At 36.7% G+C, this 19209-nt stretch overlaps 1 long non-coding RNA gene across 1 annotated transcript; it reads right to left on the bottom strand.

Annotated features, from left to right (window-relative positions):
• Positions 1-12993: 12993 nt before the first annotated feature.
• On the bottom strand, positions 12994-16173 carry Gm41009. Its single transcript, XR_873703.2, has 3 exons — positions 15977-16173; positions 15691-15791; positions 12994-13452 (listed from the first exon to the last, which is right to left on the bottom strand). It is a non-coding gene; the product is annotated as a predicted gene, 41009 (long non-coding RNA).
• Between the last annotated feature and the right edge of the window lie 3036 nt (positions 16174-19209).

Below are 19209 nucleotides of genomic sequence, written 5' to 3'. Positions count from 1 at the left end.
AGATGTTCCAACATGTAATAAAGACACATGCTCTACCATGTTCATAGCAGCCTTATTTATAATAGTCAGAAGCAGGAAAGAACCCAGATGTCCCTCAACAGAGGAATGGATACAGAAAATGTGGTAGATTTACACATTGGAGTACTACTCAGCTATTAAAAACAGTGAATATATGAAATTCTTAGGCAAATGGATGGATCTGGAGGATATCGTCCTCAGTGAGGTAACCCAATCACAAAAGAACTCACATTATATGCATTCACTGATAAGGGCCCAGAAGCTCAGAATACCCAAGATACAATTCACAAACCACATGAAACTCAAGAAGGAACACCAAAGTGAGGATACCTCCATCCTTCTTAGAATGGGGATCAAAATATCCATGGGAGGAGTTACAGAGACAAAGTGTGGAGGAGAGACTGAAGGAATGACCATCCAGAGACTGTCCCACCTGGGGTTCCATCCCATATACAATCACCGAACCCAGACACTATTGTGAATGCCAACACGTGCTTGCTGACAGGAACCTGATATAGCTCTCTCTTGAGAGGCTGTGCCAGTATCTGACAAATACAGAAGTGGATGTTCTCAGTCGTCCATTGGACTGAGCACAGGGTCCCCAATGAAGGAGCTAGAGAAAGGACCCAAGCCGCTGACGGGGTTTGCAGACCCATAGGAGAAACAACCTTATGAACTAAACAGCACTCCCAGAGTTCCCAGGCACTAAACCACCAACCGTAGAGTGCACATGGTAGAACTCATGGCTCCAGCTGCATATGTAGCAGAGGATGGCCTAATCAGTCATCAATGGGAAGAAAGACCCTTGATCCTGTGAAGGGTCTAAGCCTCAGTGTAGGGGAATGCCGTGGCCAGGAAACAGAAGTGGGTGGGTTGGTGAGCAGGGGGAGGGGTGGTGGATGGGGGGATTTTGGAGGGGAAACCAGGAAAGTGGATAACATTTGAAATGTAAATAAAAAAATATCTATTTAAAAAAAAAAATGCCTGAACCATGTTTACAATGCCAGTGACTACAACATTTCCTGTGGTCGTTTTTTTCTATTTCTCTGATGAGTATGGACAGATAGTTTGTTATGGTTTTCATTTATAATTTACTAATATCTAGTAGTGTTTAATATTTTGTGTATGTTATTTGAAATCTCCCCTCCTCAATGAAAAATGTTGTGTTATTTATATATTTTACAATTAGTTTGTTCACATTTGCTTTTTTACTTTTTCTAGGAATCAGAGATATAGATGTTCAAATTTTTATTGAATATAGATTCTAATATGATATGTGCTGATTATGGTTTTTCTTACACCAACTCTTTCCAAATCCTTCCTACTTCCCCACCAACAAAATTCACATCCTTTCTCTCACCTTAAAGTATAAACAGGTATCTAAAAAAGTAACAATAATAATAAACTAAAACTAGATTAAATTAAAAGTAAACCAGAATAGGACAAAACAAACAAACAAACAGAAGAAAAGAGGCCAAAAAAAAAAAGACAAACAAAACAAAAAAAAAAAAAAAACCTCAAGGAATACATGCAGATGCATAGACACACAGAGACACACATTTGCATACACAGAGAGCTCATAAAAATGCAACATCAGAAACCATAAATATGCAAAAGACCTGCAGGGGAAAAATCACTGATGAAATATGAAGTATTATGAGGGAAAGAACCTCCTAAAATACTACTGAGTTTTAGTTTTGTGTTGCCTATCTACTGATGGACATGGAGCCTTCCCTTGAGAGTGGTTTGTATACCCAGTAAGCCTGTTGGAGAAAAATAATTTTTCATTGGTGAGAGGTTACCAGTTGGAGGTAGTTTCTGGTTTAGGGATGGAGGCGCATATCTACTTCCCTCTCAGCACTAGGACCTCATCAGGTCTAGACCCCTGCAGCCTGTGCAGGCTGCCTCAGTCTCCTTAAGTCCATATGTATATCTGCTCGGCTGTTAATAGAAGGTCTGGTTTCATGGTGTTCTTCATCCCCTCTGGGTCTTCCAATCTTTCTGTCTCCTTTTCTGCAGGGATCCCCAAGCCTTGAGTGAAGAGATTTGATAGACATCGCATTTGGTCTAGATACTCCAAGGCCTTTCATTCTTTGCATACTGTTTGTTTAGCTGTGAGTCTCTGTATTTGTTCACATCATGTTGAGAAAGGTTCCTTTTATCCCTAATCTCTGCAGGATTTTTGTCATAAACAAGTGTTAAATTTTGGTATACGCTTCTTCAGCAGCTAATGAGTTGACCATGAGGTTTTGTCTTTCAGTTTGTTTATATGGTGATTTATATTGATGGATTTTCATATATTAAACCATCTCTGCATCTCTAGGATGAAGCCTACTTGACCGTAGTGGATAATCATTTTGATGTGTTCCTGGACTCAGTTTGCAAGTTGGTTTTTTGTTTTTTGTTTTTGGGGGTTTTTTGTTTTGTTTTGGTTTGGTTTTTTTTTTTTTTTTTTTTTGTGTTTTTGCATCTCTTTACATGAGAGAAATTGGTCTGTAATTTTCTTTCTTTGCTGGGTCTTTATGTGGGTTGGGTATTAGGGAGAGTGTGACTGTCATAAAATGAATTCTATATTGTTGAGCAATTTGAGAAGTAGTGGCCTTAACCTACTGAAAGTCTGGTAGAATTCTGTGCTAAAACCATTTTGTCCTAGATTTTGGGGGTTGCAGGGTGAGTTGGAAAACTTTTAGTTACTGTTCCTATTTCAAGAGACTATAAGTCTGTTTAAATTGCTTATCTGATCTTGATTTAACTTTGATAGATATCTTGTACCAAAAAAATTATCCATTTATTTTAGATATTCCAATTTAGTGAAGTTTCAAGATTGCATCCTTACAGTATTCTAGATTTCCTTGGTGTCTGTTGCTATGTTCTACATTTCATTTCTAAGTTTGTTAATTTGGATATTTTCTCTCCTCCTTTTAGTTAATTTCAATACCGATTTGTCAATATAACTGATTTTCACAAAAAAAAAAAAAACCTGCCACCTTATTTCATTGGTTCTTCCTGCTGTTTTCTTCTAATTGCTGTTTCCACTTTTATTCATGTCAGCCCTTACTGTGATTATTTCTTGCAGTCTACTCCTTTTGGATGTTATTTCTTCCTTTTGTTCTAGAGTTTTCAGGTGTACAGTTAAGTTACACCTGAAAGATGTGAGATTTCTCCATTTTTTTTTTTTTATGTAGGCACTTAGTCCTATATACTTGCTTCTTAGAACCATTTTATTTTGTCCTATGTTTGGGTGTGTTGTGTTTTCATTTTCATTCAGTTCTAAAAAATGTTTTTAAATTCTTTCTTAATTCACTAGTGAGTTGTTCAGTTTATCTGAATTTGTAAGCTTTATGATATTTCTATTATTGTTGATATACAGCTTTAAACCATAGTGGTCAGATAGGATGCAGGGAATTACTTCAATTCCCTTGTAACTGTTAAGGCTTGCTTTGTGTTTGGATATGCAGTGGATTTTGAAGAAAGTTCCATGAGATGATAAGAAGAATATATATCTTTTGTGTTGCGGTGAAATGTTTTGAAACTATCTGTTTGGTCCATTTGGTTTATAGCATCATTTATCTCCAGCATTTCTCTGTTTGCTTTTTCTCTGATGGACCTGTCTGTTGGCTAAAGTAAGATACTGAAGCCACACATTATCACTGTGTGAGAGTCAATATGTGATATTAGTTGTAATAGTGCTTCTTTTTTGAACACATTGTTGTTCTTTGTTTGGAGCATAGATATTTAAAATTGCAATAATACAGTTTTTTTTCTTTGATGCATATCCAGTGTCCTTCCCTATACCTTAAGATTAGTTTTGGTTTAAGATCTATTTTGTCAGATATTAAAATGTCTACCTTGGCTTTTTTTATTTAGTCTATTTGCTTGAGTTACTCAATCTTTTACCCTGTGGTGATAGCTATATTTGATGTGAAGGTGTGTTTCTTGGATATAGCAGAAGGATGGGTCCTATTTTTTGCTTCTATTCTGTGAGTGTGTGTATTTTTGGTGGCAAATTGAAATGATGATGTAAAGAAATATCAATGAGCAGTGTTTTGTTGATTATTGTTACTTTGTTGTCACAGTACTAGACTATTTCCCCCCTCTCTTTTGATTGGATGATCTGGGATTATTTTTCAATGTGTTTTCTTGGATGTAGTTAGCTGCTTCATATTGAACCATTCCTTCTAGAGACTTCTATAGAGCTTGAGTTGTAAATATATGATGCTTAACTTTAGTTTTAATACGGAATATCTTTCTTTCTTTATCTAATGTTATCAAACGTTTTTCTGGTATAATAATCTCTTAGAGTTTGGAGAACATATATGCAGGCTGTCCTGCCTGTTAGAGTCTCCCAGTGAGGTGTCACCTGTTATGCCTTATGTTAAGTCTATCTTAATATGTTAACTCTATCTTAATACTCTTTTTCTTTGCAACTTTTAATATTCTTTATTTGTTTTGTAAGCTTAGTTTTTATTATTATGTGTAGTGATCATTTCTTTTCTGGTAGTCAATTCAGTGTTCTGTATGCTTCTTGCACCTTGATAAACACCACCTCATTTAAGTTAGCATATTTTTTCCTAATATTTTTTAAAACATTTCCTGTGCTTTTGGCCTGGGTTTCTTCTCGTTACTCTATTTCTATTCATCTTAGTTTGGGCCTTTTTACAGTATCCTAGATTTCCTGGATGTTTGTATCTGGAATTTCTTCTATTTTGTCTTTAATATCTGAAATTTGACTTTCTATTCCTTGTCTTCTGTTGGTGAGGCTTCTGAGATTCCTTTTTGAGTTCCCAAATTTTTTCAGTTCCAGTTTCACCTAAGTTTAGGTTTTCTTTATTGACTCCATTTCCACTTTTGTGTTTTGAACATTTCATTCCAGTTTGTGTGTGTTTTTCTAGATTTCAATAGTGGATTTATTCATATCTTCTGTAAAGTCCTTGAGCATATTCACAATAGCTATTTTAAAGTTCTTGTCTTGTACTTCATCTATACTGCATTTTGGAGAATCTACTGTAGTAGGATTGCTAGGCTTTAGTGCAGAATCTTGTCCTAGCTATTGATTATGTTTTTATGCTGACTTCTGGGCATCTGAGTTTGAGATTATTGTATCTTTATCTGTTGATGTTTGGTCTTGCTTTTGTTGAGTATGTTTTCTGTTCCTAGGTTCTGTTGCCCTCTCTGGATTTTAGGAGTGTGTGTTGGCTATGGGTTTCCTGGCAGTAAGTACTTTTGAGTCCCTGCCAGGGATTTCTGGTTGAACTTGTTTGTAAGTATTGGGAGCCGGGGGATAAGTTTATAATTTTAATGATGTTCAAGTATTTTCTTTTATGTATCATATTTATGGGGTCATATCCAGAAACTCTTCACAGAGTCCATAGTCACAATGACTTTCTTCTATTTTATCATCTAAATTTATAGATTTCAAGTGTACATCAAGATTTGTTTAGTCACTTTGGATTTATAAAGTGCGAGATTCTTTATTTCTCCATTTGTGGGTAGCTATTGAATCAGTATTATTTATTTAAAATGTCTCCTTTTTCCTCCGCTGAAGAGCTTTTACATCTTTGTCAAACACCTCCATATCTTCAGACCCATATAAGATACTTCTGAGCTGTTTATTCTATTGATTTAGAAGTCTGCTCCTCTTCCTTTACCGTATCATCCTCAACTGTGATAACACTTCATATCACTTACAATGCTTTTCCATTTCCTTCTTTCAAAACTGTTTAAGTTGTAGTAGTTCCTTTGCCTTCCTATATAAATATTGTTAGATTATTTTACATATAGATGAGAAACATGGAATTTGATAAGAATTTCACAGAGCTTTATAAAGGTTGAGGAGATGTTTTCCTGTGTTGACTATTCTAGTACATGAACACACTGCTTCTGCGCATTCTCACTAAATTATTTTATCAGTGGTTTGTGCCTTCTAACACAAAATTCTAAAATATGTTTTGTAGTACTCAAAAAGTGTTTATTTTTAATAATAATTATAGTCTAGGCATCATTATATTTTTTAATTTTTATTTGTATGTGTTTATTCACAGGACTTGGATATATTGTAGAGCTGTGTACATTTACTTTCTTATTTTGAACACTACAACCTTTCTAAATACCTCTTAGTTATAAATATCCTTAGCTTATTTTCTTTTGTAGGTTGCTTGAGATTGTCTATATGACCCTATGCTAATGGGATAGAAAAAGCAGTTTCTCCTATTCAGTTTGGTTATCTAGTATAGTCTTAAGGTTCAGTCGTGTTAGACTACACCATCCCTGTCCTTTTCACAACCACTGGCATTTCTGTTATTAGGTAGAACCATCATTATCTACTTTGAGGCATATGATAAGGAAAGGTGCCTACATAACTTCTCACAGTGTCATCTCTCAGGTCTAAGTCTCTTTCTGGTTTTTCTTCTCAGACATTCTTAGTAGTCTTTGGTGGTTTGCCTTGATAGATTGCTTTTTAAACATTTTTCTTTTATTTGTGTTAGCATGGGTATGTGGGGTGTGGGGATTGTTGTATGGATGTGTGTGTGGTATGGGTGTTTGAGTGGGAGTACAAGGATGTCATAAAGTGACTACTAGAGGCCAACCTTTGGAGTTCAGCACTCTCTTTTTATCTTGTTGAAGGTAGGTCCCGCTAATTGTGTCTGCCATGTGTATAGCCCTAGCCACTGGCTCTCAAACTTCCAGGTGATTCTCCTGTACCCATATTCCAGATGAATACTAGATTTACCAGTGCATGATACAGCATCTGGCCTTCTTACTAAAGCTGAAACTCATCTTTAAACTTGCATATCAAGTGTTTTAACTCACTGAGCGATTCCACCTTCCCAAATTGCTTGATTTTTTTTTTGAGACGGTTATATTATGTGTTGCAAATTAGCCTTAAACTCACTATATATCCCAGGCTAGCCTCAAGCTGGAAATTATTCTCCTCCCTCCACTTCTAAAGTACTAGAATCACAGCCTTACCCTGTCATGCCTGCCTTTGTGTTTATTTTACACCAATGACTAGATAAAAGGAGTTTCATCTTACTCAGTAAGATGAAAAGAGGTGCTATGTCCCTTTCAGGAAACAGGGGTAATTTAAGCTACACATATTTTATGTTTCAAATTATTCAGTTTTTCCTTGCTTTTGCTCTTTCTCATTTCCTCACCCCCTTTCCATCCCTCCACACCATTTCTCCCTCTGCTTTCTTCTCTCTCTTCTTCTTCCTCTCTTACCTTTCCACTCTTCTCCCAGCTGAAAACTGCAGTCTCAACTCCTCTGTGATTTTGTGTTAGGATTAAAAGATCAGTAAGGATGTCAGCTAGCAAAGTCATAGATCTTAGCGAACCATACTATCATTTACCTATAATACATATATAACACGGAAGCTTGTGTATGAGTATACATATATAGTTTTACGTGAAATCTTCTCACCTGGAATGACAGTGCTCCCTCTAAGAGCCATACACCAGCTAAAAAACAAAACAAAACAAAACAAAACAAAACAAAACAAAAACAAAAACAGGCATGAGAAACCCTCTTTTAAGTTGTTGGTCAGGCTTGCCCAAGAAATCCCCCAAAACAATATAGAATATTCTAATTGTCCTTAGTTGCCAACCAGAAGTGAAAAATAAGTCTGTATTGCTGAAGATACTGCATACTTTGGACATAGGTGCCAGATGGATCTATGGAGGCCCAATGCTGGATCTGACCTGAAAGCCTTCTTCATGAGGACCAGCTTTCATGGTACCTGAAGACATCGTGTAAGCTTCCAAATAAAGGAAACAACTAACAATCCCACCCATTTATGATATCTATGAACCACAATGGCCACCATGGCATCACAATGTTAAAGTTGCATGAGTGGCATACATACATTAATGATAACCAACAACTCACTAATGGAGTTGGACTTAAGGCCCACTCGGGAAGAGGGAAATCATGCCTGAAACTGGAAACCTAGCCACCTACCCAGGATTAGTAAAGTCATAGATCTTAGGGGAGAACCTACAACCTTTACTAAACCAACAAAATTCCTAACTACATTCCAAATATTTGTTCTTATATCCACAAACGTAGTCCTCAACCCCTCATGAAGGAAACTTCTCTTTGCAACAAAGACCATTATAGAAAACCACAACTAGTCAAAAGTGTGTCACTCAGTCACAGCGGATGTATCTACAGCACAACTTCTGTACATAAGGCAATGCATCATTATATCAATGGGTGCCGGAAGATTGTAAGAGCCAGAGAAACAAGGAATTTGCTATGAGATTATATCTTCTAGAAATTTCAGAGGTACACCCATGAAGCCTCACTAATATATGGCTTCCTAACCATGACCTGAATGAGGAAGACATCAACAGACATGCTAAAGTGGATAGAGGAGATCTCATGAAGCTTCAACCCTAGACAAAGAACTTCAGGCAACTGAAGAATGCTCAAGTGGGAGAAATGCCAGATCTTGTCTAGCAGCTTTGTACTATTAGCATTCAGGAGCCCCACCTAGTTAAAACAACTGATGACTGTTTTCCCACCATAGCTTGCACAGAACCTTCTGGCACTAAGAAATGTGGCTAGACAAATGGGAGCTTTCCATCAGTTTCAATTTGATGTCTCTATGTTCTGCAACCAAAATGTGTGGTGTCTTCAACCGCAGAGTCTTGCTATCTAGTGTTGGTGGGAGAACAAGGTTAAGGACAATAGGAATTGTTATTTTTAGACCCTCTGGACCTTCCTAGACCAACAGCCCTAAGGAGGTCCATCACCCGTGCCACTGAAGTTTGTGTTTCATAACCTAACACTGCCTTCTGAGATAACATTATCTAATTATCCAGAGTACCACTCTTCAAACCCCTCTTATCTTTAAAAATTCACCTATTTACCCTTACATGCATGACTGTTAGCCTATATGTCTGTACCAAAAAGCATGCCATGCCTGTGGAGGGCAGAAGTCAATGAACCTCTTGGTGCTAGAATGATAGTCTGTGAGACACCATTTGGCTGCTGGGGTTGAACCTGGTCCTCTGGAACAGTAGTCAGTGCTCTTAATCCCTGAGTCATCTCTCTAGACCCTGTCTCTTTTTAATATTTTTAGTAAATTGTACTTTGTAGTTGACTTATAAAGCAGTTGGTTTCCATGTGCTTTTTTTTTTTTCATGGTTTCTTAGATTTGATTGACTGACCCTACCTGCACTTTGACCATCCTCTGCTCCATTCCCATATAAACTTTTTCACACCTATTACCCTACCCTCCTTTCATATTATATATGTTTTACTAGCATCACCTTAAGGCCACTCCATTCCCCCATCACCATGGCTCTTTGCTCCACTTTAAACACAGGAATAAGAAATTCTGAAGCTAACGATCTACATATAAGAGAGAACATGTGGTCCTGGCTTACATCATCCAGTGTAATATTTTCTTATTTCATCCATATTACTGAAAATTTCATAATTTCATGTTTAATTCTAATTAAATTCAAATATATATGCATATATATATATATATATAACACATTTTCATCATTCATTCATCACTTGCTAGACATATAGACTGATTCCATTTCCTGGTTATTGTAAATAGAGCAGCATTGAGCATGGATGTGCAGGATCTCAGCCTCACACTTTAAAATCCTTTTGGAATCTATATCTATATATAATAGCTGGGTCATATTATATCTCTATTGTTAGTTTTTATAGAACCCTCCTCAGTGACTTCCATACTGGCTGCACAAGCATACACTCCCAAGAAGAGTCAGTAGGAGCCGCCTTTTCTCTGCATCCATGTGGGCCCTTGTTACCATGTTTTCTTCTTGAGGGACAAATGACTAGGATAAGATGAAATCTTAACACAGTTGGATATTTTATTCCCCTGATGGATAATAATATTAAACACTTAAAAATATTCTTTAGCCATTTGTATGATTCCTGATGTAAGAAAGACCTGGTCTTCTGTGTCCCTCTCAGCTTCAAGAGACAATTATAAGGCACTTGCCCATCCTCAGTGAGGAGGAAGGGAAGAAAGGGGTCAGAACTCACCTCATGCAAAGAACTTTTACTCACCAAATTCCTTCTAATTTTCAACTTTCCACATTTTTATACTCTCAAAATAAATAAAGAGCTTGTAAGTTGTGAAGCTAGTTCCCCATAGTTCTGTTGAAAGCACTCTTACTCGTGCAGTATATAAATCAATATTTCCAGTTAACATCTTGTTACATAGTCACAATCCAGCTGAATGAATATTGTGTAATTAGACCATTGGCTTAGCACTTCTCTCACTAGGAGCTCTAAGACATTTCTTTCTCTCTGACCCACCCTAAACTTTCCTTACACAGGATACACACAGTAGGCCTTCAAATCATGAGTTGTGAAGCTGAATGACATGTAAAGACTTTTGTTTAAGCAGCACATAATGAATTGGCTAGCATGCATTGATCATTGTTATTGAAATTAATAATAATTTACTTATTAGCTGTGGTACACATCTGAAAAATATTTCTCTTTCCACTAAAGCTTTCACATCCAGCATTTGCTTGTCAGTAAGATTTTTCCCATTATTTGAGTACCTTCTCATCACAGGCAGAATTGAATATTCATGCATTATTCAAATCACTGCTACTGTAGAGCCTTGTGCTTCCAACCCCACCCACACTAGATAGTTAACCCATTGTTTATGGGAAAATCTTTTTGTGTGTGTGTGTGAAAATCTTATTACAAGTTTCCCACTTATAGATTCATTTTCAGTCAGTTCTTTAATATGAACTGTAAACTTGGTAAGAAATTGCATGAAGTGGTTATGAAAGGCATAGACATAGAACTTAGACTCATAGTCAAAACTGTGTGCTTATTCCACACACCAATAAAATTATTATTCAGTCTATATTTGTGATCTTGAATTCTTGTTTTAAATGTTCACCTAATGTTTTCTATTACATTTATGGAGTATTTTAAAACAAAAATAAATTGGCTAGGGTAAGAACTTTCTATGCATGGGTACACTGTAGACTGCCATGATGTCATACAAAAATATTGCTCCGCCTGATAAATAGATTTGTACTTTAATCTTTTATTCAATTATGTTGTAGTAAATAGACTGGGACTTCTATTCTAGTATCTTTGGTGGAAGTAATGAAGTGTAAGCAATATGAGATTTTATGACAGTTCCTTATTAATAAATTTTACTGAGAACGAGAAAAGACTGCCGAGGTTAGCTTGAAATTATCGGATCTGCAGATTTATGAGATGAATAAGTCGAGTTTTGCTATATCAAAAAATGTTTCCCATAATAATTTGTATGCTAGCTAGTTTACAATAATTTGGCCAGGAGCACAAGAAGCCACCATTAATTCATACTGATAACCCAGAGCTGGGGTATTCCTTTAGCAAGCAACTTATGAAAACAGGCCCAAATTACTGTCAGTGTTTAATTCTAATTAGGTCCCTTGCCCTGTGGCTTCCCCGTGTAACTCTCTGATGGTAAATCAGCCGTTAAATGACTACATGTGGCCTGAAAGGATAAGTGTACCACCACAGAGCAGTGCAAGTAGGGCTGGATTAGCCGGATTCCATCCATGCCTGCCTGCTTCTGCTTGCTGCTTACTTTCTGACACATCCATCCTGGATTCTAGCATCCATCACTGACATGAAACATTTTAAAATAAGCACCATCTAAATTATTATTAATTGTAGATTATCAAATACCTCTCCTTATACCTTCATAGAAAGACAAATCTATATCATTCACTAACAAAATATTATCGTACTGTTAAAGCATCCTGCACAAATCTGCCAAGGATGTAGAGGCTCAAGTTCCACACTCTAATCCACGGTGTGTACTTTAAGTGCTTCTATTTGCACTATTTCAACTCTGCTCCTTAGAATTCCTCCTCAGTGGGTGATGCTGGTTTGTAGCCCCTCCTACTTCCCAAGACTGTTTCCCTGACAGTGCATATGTGAGTGTGCGAGTACATATGTGTTCTTCTAGAGGAGATAGTACAAAGTTGTTATAACCATCAATTGCAGTCAAACAGATACAAAATACAGCATGGATCCTGTGAGCTATGGGAAAGACCTTTGTCTCTTCCTTCCTTTGTACCACATTATCCGTGGTCTCCAATTGTTTTCTTAATTCAGTCTGAAGCTCGCATTAGTAAAAGCAATGACTCAAACAGAAGACAGGACCCAAGAGGTACTAGAAGAAATCAGTACCCCCTGGCCTCAACAAAAAAGCATTTGGAGATTAGCTTTATTAATTTGATTGTTCCAAAGAAAGATAAAATAATATCCAAATAATCTTAGACTCTGTGGCTGAGAGAGGTTTTAGTGTCTTTCTCGGATATAGGTAAGACACTTGAGTGGTATCGTGTCTCATCATGCACTACACAGTGAGCTGAGATAGAATAGCTCTGAAATCTGAAACACAACCAAAGGCTTACCCAAGTAACTAAATGAACAGAAAGCTTAGTGACCCTCTGGGACCTAGACTGTTAAAAGCAGAAATTACTACCGATGATAGAAAAATGACCCAATATAAAGTTCAAATTACATCTCTAAGTTGGTAAAGTCTCTAGCAAATGCTAGCTGTAACATGATGGGTTAATAATCACACTTTCAGGGAGAAAAAAAAAAGCAAGAGGCCAAAATAACAGTGATTTGAGGGAGACATGAATATTCAATTCTGCCTGTGATCAGAAGTTACATTAATGATGGGAGGATTTAACTGACAAGCAAATGCTGAAATGAAATCCTTAATGGAAAGAGAAATATTTTTCAGAAACCCATTGCAGATAATAAGTAAATTATTACCAACTTCAATAAAACCTGATGATGAACATGCAAACCTTTAATGTCTAACATGAGGCGTGAGTGAACAATGGCGTTCTCAGGAAGACGAGCAACTTTTGTATTGCTCCTTTTATTGTTAAAGTATCCAGCTCTCCTAGAGATTTCTTTCAACTACTAATAAAAGAAAAGCTGTTAGAGGGTTTTAAAGATAATCTTTATTATTAAAAGAATAAAGAAAAGTCAAGGCATCTTTTTATACTACTAGCGAATATTATTTTTAGCAGTCTTCTTTAATTTTTATAGACCTGACAATAAACACATTTATAATTGCAGAAAATATTAATAAAAATATTTAGACTTTCATCACATTAGGCATAGAATAGAATTTGTGTTATTTTATCTTAAATACAAAAGTTTCCAATTGTTACATTTGGCCAGAGGGTGTTACTGTTTTGTTGTCAGGGATAAAAACTTTTAAAAAAAAATGCTTTTCAAAGATACATTCCTTGCAGTGTTATTTCATGGTGCAAAATTTATTTGGGATCCACAGCGAGCTTCTGGATGAATATTCTAGTAAATGATTAGTTGGTCGGATGGCTAGTTGTGTGAGTTTGGTTGACACATAATGCCTTTTTCTTCTGTTCAGGGTTCTGGACTGGCCTCTAAGGACAATAGAAAAACATTTTACCCATCAGAATGAAGCTACAAAGATGCTAGCTGAAGCAGAATACACAGGGACATGCAACTGAGTAAAGTACCTAGCTTGCAACTACTGAACTAGAATGGCAATACAATGCAGTTCTACCCTAGGGAAGAATTATCAAGCATTTCTGGCCCCGCAACTTTGAACACACAATTAAATAGGGTTATTCCCTCCAAATAGAGATCTATCGCCTCAGTCGAAGTCACAGCCCTCCATCTCTGAACTTTTGTATCTACCTAGAAATCATGATCTGAAGTGAGAGAAGAAATTCATTGGAAAAATGAATTCTCACTGAGTCTTACAAAAAGTTAGTATGATTCTAGCATATCTCTTAAATTTCACTATAAGAGTAACATCTGAAAGCAACACAGAACATTATAGCATTATGTTCTCATATTGGTGGATTTTTAAAATCAGTTTTAAAACGTCGACATATCTGCATGTCCTTTTTAAATGAGTACTTTTGATATATTCAAGTATTGTGCTGGACATATTTTATTAAATAACTGTCATGAGAAATAAATATGAGTTCACACAGGCAAGATGTGATTTCTATCCAGTTCTATACTTCTTTTCACTCAGGATTTCCTCTGCCTTCCCATTCAATATTGCAATTCAAGTTGAATTTAGGATGGAAAGAGGGGTCTTATTAAAAAACAACTAGAAAAAATGAACTGCATGATGGATTTCTCATTTTGGAACTAGAGTATATGTTGGTTTCATTGTGTTTTATTGGTTGGTTTTGTTTGATTTAGAGTTATACATCCCAGACTAGCCGGAAATTCACTAAGTAGACAACCCAAACTGGTCTACAGTTCTTGATTCTCTCATCCAGCTTTCTAGGCGGTGGGAATAAAGCTATGTGCAGCAAGTCCATCTGAATGGAATTATAAAGTAGATTAATAGTCTTGCTTTGAAAGAAGTGAAAGCTGAATTGAAATGATAAATGTTCATGACATTAGAAAAGTGTTTGGCATCCAGTAGGATGTGATACAACGCAGATGGACAATTCTCCCAGCTCACCAGGTACTATCTTAACCTACAACTACTTAAACCTAAAACCCATTTGGTCTCTACTTCATTCTACAGGCAAGCCTCATATTCATCCTCTCCAGCATTCAGCTGTCTCAACTGTTCAATCAGTTCCTCCTACCCCAAATTCTCTTTGTCTTTTGCCATCCTAATTGGATGTCCTGGGTATAGACTGATTCTTCCTTGAACTACAGCTTCAAGAAAAAATAGCACCAACATACCATTCATGAACGCAAATGATGTTTCTTACATTGAGAGTATCTCTCAATTAGCTTGATAATTCAGAGTGAATAAATCAGAACTCAGGTAGATCTCTAGATGACTAATTCATGCATCATTCTTTGCATTAGATTCATTGGCTTACTTTCTCTTCAATGTACAGTTTTATTTATCTTATGAAAAAGCACATTATGGCTTTTTACCACTAGAGCTTAGTAGTAAAGGTGCATACTAACCATTCATAAGGCCCTGGAGTTAATCCCAAACATCATCGAAGAAACAAAACTTACAAGAAGATGATATGTTTCCATTGGATGCACATGGGAAGAGGAACTAAACATAGCAAAAATAATTTCCTATATTGGATCCCCAAGTCGCCTAATATAGGACAAATTTAAAAACTAAACAACTCACCAGTTGCCTCCATATCATAGCCCAAGCTCTTATAGTGACCAGGCTGATTTCTTACAGTTATCCACACAAATAAGTGATAACTGTTCTTGTACAAAAGAAGCTAGAGTTTTAAAAATTAGGGGTAAAATGAGGGAGAAAGACTTGAACATTAGAAACTCAAACCATATGAACTCAGACAGCTGTAATACCAAGAGAATTGTCATTTGAAGTAATGACTCTGTTTTACTTTATGTAAACTGGTATTTGATTATACAAAAATAGTTAAAGACTTGAAACTACAAACTAAATAATTGAAAAACACATCCCTAAATTGTTTGATTTATGAACAGCATATGGATCTAGCTGACTTACTGTGTTTATCTTCCCATATCATGTCCTATGAGGAATTTCACTAATGGATATCACAGACTTTCAAATTAAAGATGTTTGTAGTCTGGGGGCTGGAATGCTGGCTCAGTGGTTAAGAGCACTAGCTGATCTTCCAGAGGACCTGAGTTCAATTCCAAGCACCCAGATGGAGGCTCACAATCACCTGTTAGTCCAGTTCCAGAGGATTCTATGCCCTCTTCTGGCCTCTGCAGCACTATACATACATGTTGCACAGCTATAAATGCAAGCAAAACCGCCATACACCTAAAATAAAGGTAAAAGGAAAGATGTTTATGCTTTATAAGTAAGTACTATAATATAGACGAGAGGACATCAGATAATACTTTCTAATACTCTTGGGAAAGAAAATGAATGCATAGATTTTTCCTAATATAAATTCTGGAAATCCTTAATATATAATTGAAAAACTGAGAAACATAATTAATTACCAGAGTAGATTTTCGACTTCATTCCAGTAGATGAGTCCTGTGCTTGTTCCAGTGATGGCTGTAGGGTTGGAAGAGAGGATCACTATACTGGAGGGGAGCACACCACAATGTGAAGAAGGCAGGATATTACAGAAGTCCAAAACAGGGAAGAGTCAGATGAAAGGTCTCAGGAGTAGCTCTGAGGCCCATTAGGTACTCATGCTTAGGCACAGGTGAATTTCTTCAATGTTTAAATTTTGCCTAGACTATTGAAATATTGTGAGGTCAGTAAAGTAGTTGAGAATTAACGTTTACACTTCTCACATCGTAGGGTACTTTTATTGTATTTTTTGTAGCAACTCTTGTTACTTTATTTTATAAATATGAGGGTATGGTTAGTCCTCCTCCTTCCATGACCTTATGCTGGTTAGTTTTTGTCAACTTTACACTAGCAAGAGTGATCTCAGGAAAAAGAAATCTCAATCAAGAAACTGCCTCCATCAGATTGGCCTGTAGACAAATCTGTGGATCATTTTCCTAATTCATGGTCAATGTGGAAGGTCACAGCCCTTTGTGAACCATGTCACCCTTGGGGAACTGAGCAAACCGTAGAGAAAAATACCATTCCTCCCTCTATGGTCTCTGCATCAGTCCTTGCTTCCAGGTACCCAGCTTGAGGTCCTACTCTGACTTCCCTTTATTATGTTTATGATGTTGGTTATGATGCTGTATGATATTTACGATCAGTTGTAATGCAAAATAAACTCTTTCCTTCCTAAGCTGCCTTATGTCATGGTATCATCACAGTTGGCAAGACAAAGCCAAATAAGACTCTCTGGTCAGCCAAAACCCACCCCACATTACTCTTCAAAACCAGCTATACCTCTTTTTAAGTTCTGTCCCAAGCACAGAGATTTGGGCTAACATGAACTTTTAATTTTACTTTCATGACTTTCTATGTATACAATGCTTCCTGCCAAGTAGTTGGACCATTAACTATAAACCTAGCCTGTACCACTGTGGGCTGCCCTCTAGTTGACCGTCTGCACCAGTGAAAGGCGCTGTTGTGAAGACATGCCCCCTTGCCCTGAGCTGCCATTTCATGCCAAAGGATTTCCAAGGGTGAGCCTATTATATAGCCACAGCCACTGCATTCACCCATTTGAGTCATATTTTGGCTCAAAGCCTAATGGAAGACACAGTCAATACTGAATTCAGATGAATTTCTTCTTCAACATTTCTAAAGAATACTTTTATAACAAGGATGTACATGCAATAAGTATCAGTGTAGTTGACACTTAAAATATCAAATATCAGAACACATAGCATTTGGTTTACGTAATGTATTACAAGAAAAAAGGCCTATGTAAAGTTGATTTCTTTTATCTTGCCACTGACTTTATTCCAAATTCATTTGTATTTTCTGCTGGCAAAAGTTTGACCACTGTACATAGATGTGTCTATAATTAGGAATGCAGCAATTCACATAAAAATCAAGTATTTAAAAGAAATATAATTTTTCTGCTAAAACATTAACCAGGCCTTCAAAACTACAATAATGCAACCAACCAAAACACTTTAAAATAAAACTGGACAATTTACTGTGGTATATCAGGAGAAATCAAATGCTCTGTGTGCCTCACACATTACCATTTCTAAAGAAAAGCTGTGATGCTCACAAACTCCCCAGAACAGAGTACTGCAACATTTCAGATGCTACTTAGATCTACTTTGTGTGTATTTAAACACAAATTTAAGAAATTGGTCTCTAAGCATTTGCTTTTCACAGACTTTCCACTGACTGCTGCTAGCTTGCTGTGTTACCTTGGAACTCATTTTGAATCTCTGGTCTGTTTCTCATTTACATAACTGTTTCCTCTTAATATTCTGTAAAGATGATATAAAAAAGCAAGAAAGAAGTTTAATTTTGTTTCCACTATATCTATATTTAGGTGCCACAGTGGAACACCATGGATAGATGGATTGGCAAGCCTTTGTACTGGCTTCCAGGCATCTGAGATGGACACAAAGCTGAATTAGAAATTGTGTGTCTACTACACAAACTCACACAAAGCTCAGATCCTTTCATCACAATGTGGTCCCGGATACATCACTTCAGTTTGAAATTCTCATTGGATCAATCTATCATTTCCTTTTTTAAAGTTTTTCTATTTGCTTTGTGCTCAAATGATGGTGGTGGTGGTGGTAGTGGTGGCAGTAGCATTTGTGGTGGTGATTTTAAATGACTCATGTACTCCAAAGGGCATGAATTTTGTTAATCAGAGGTCAAATCCATCATCATCTTTTTCTATAAAAGCATAAACATTCTCTTTAATGTGCCTGGGCTTATTCACCTCATCAAGTTGCTGGGGTTTTCATCAGAACACTGTGGATATCAGATAGAAAAGAGGGAGTGGCTTGCAGAGTGTTTCTGAGAATCCCTTCTTTTGGCTGGCATCCAAGAACTCTGCCATTCTTCAGGTGGTGGTGGCACATGTTGGTTGGTTTGTCTTCGCAGCTCTGTCTTGTCCAAATGTCATCTCTGCCTCACCAGACGTGTAAGCTGGTACCTTTGCTTCGGTTTTCATGTTACCATAATTAAGTGATTTATCACAAACATGGCTCATGTATGTCATTCTCTTTGTCTTCTACAACTATATCTTCACATTGTCTCCCTGCAGGATTGATCTGGAAATTATCAATCTTTCTTCCTCGATTACGAAGAATAATTTATTTTAATGTAAAACCTTGACTGTAGCTATCACTCAGACCTTGAGGGAGAGAGCTCACTTTCTGATCTATAGATTGCCTCTGTGTGATTTCCAACAGCCACAGGAAACATCATTCTAGAAGCTTCTAGCGGTTTTGATTACCTGCCAGCATTTATTCCCTCCATCTCCCTTGTGGTCAGGCTGTTCAGATTTTGACAGGCCTTCTTACTCAAATGCACTCGGTAGGCCAACAACTCTCAATATCACCTGAAAACTCACTACAAAACAAATAAAAATAAATAACAAACAATCAAAAAAAATTACAGGGCCTGTCCCAACTGAGTCAGAGCTACAGGTAACCCATGTCCCTTGTCAAATAAACTTCAAGAATTCACATAACTTAGTGGCAAGTCAGTCTCACACACAATTTCCTACAAAAGTCAGTTTCAGATGTGCAAAATCCTAAGATTATTCAACCAGTATTACTATGGGGTTTTTAATTTTTGCTTATTGGCATTCCTCATAACACATGTCAGTTAGGTA

This window comes from Mus musculus, chromosome 13 (genome assembly GCF_000001635.26).
Source record: "Mus musculus strain C57BL/6J chromosome 13, GRCm38.p6 C57BL/6J".
NCBI lineage: Eukaryota > Metazoa > Chordata > Mammalia > Rodentia > Muridae > Mus > Mus musculus.
The sequence above is the reverse complement of the archived record's forward strand: the minus strand, read 5'-3'. Positions and strand labels throughout refer to the sequence as shown.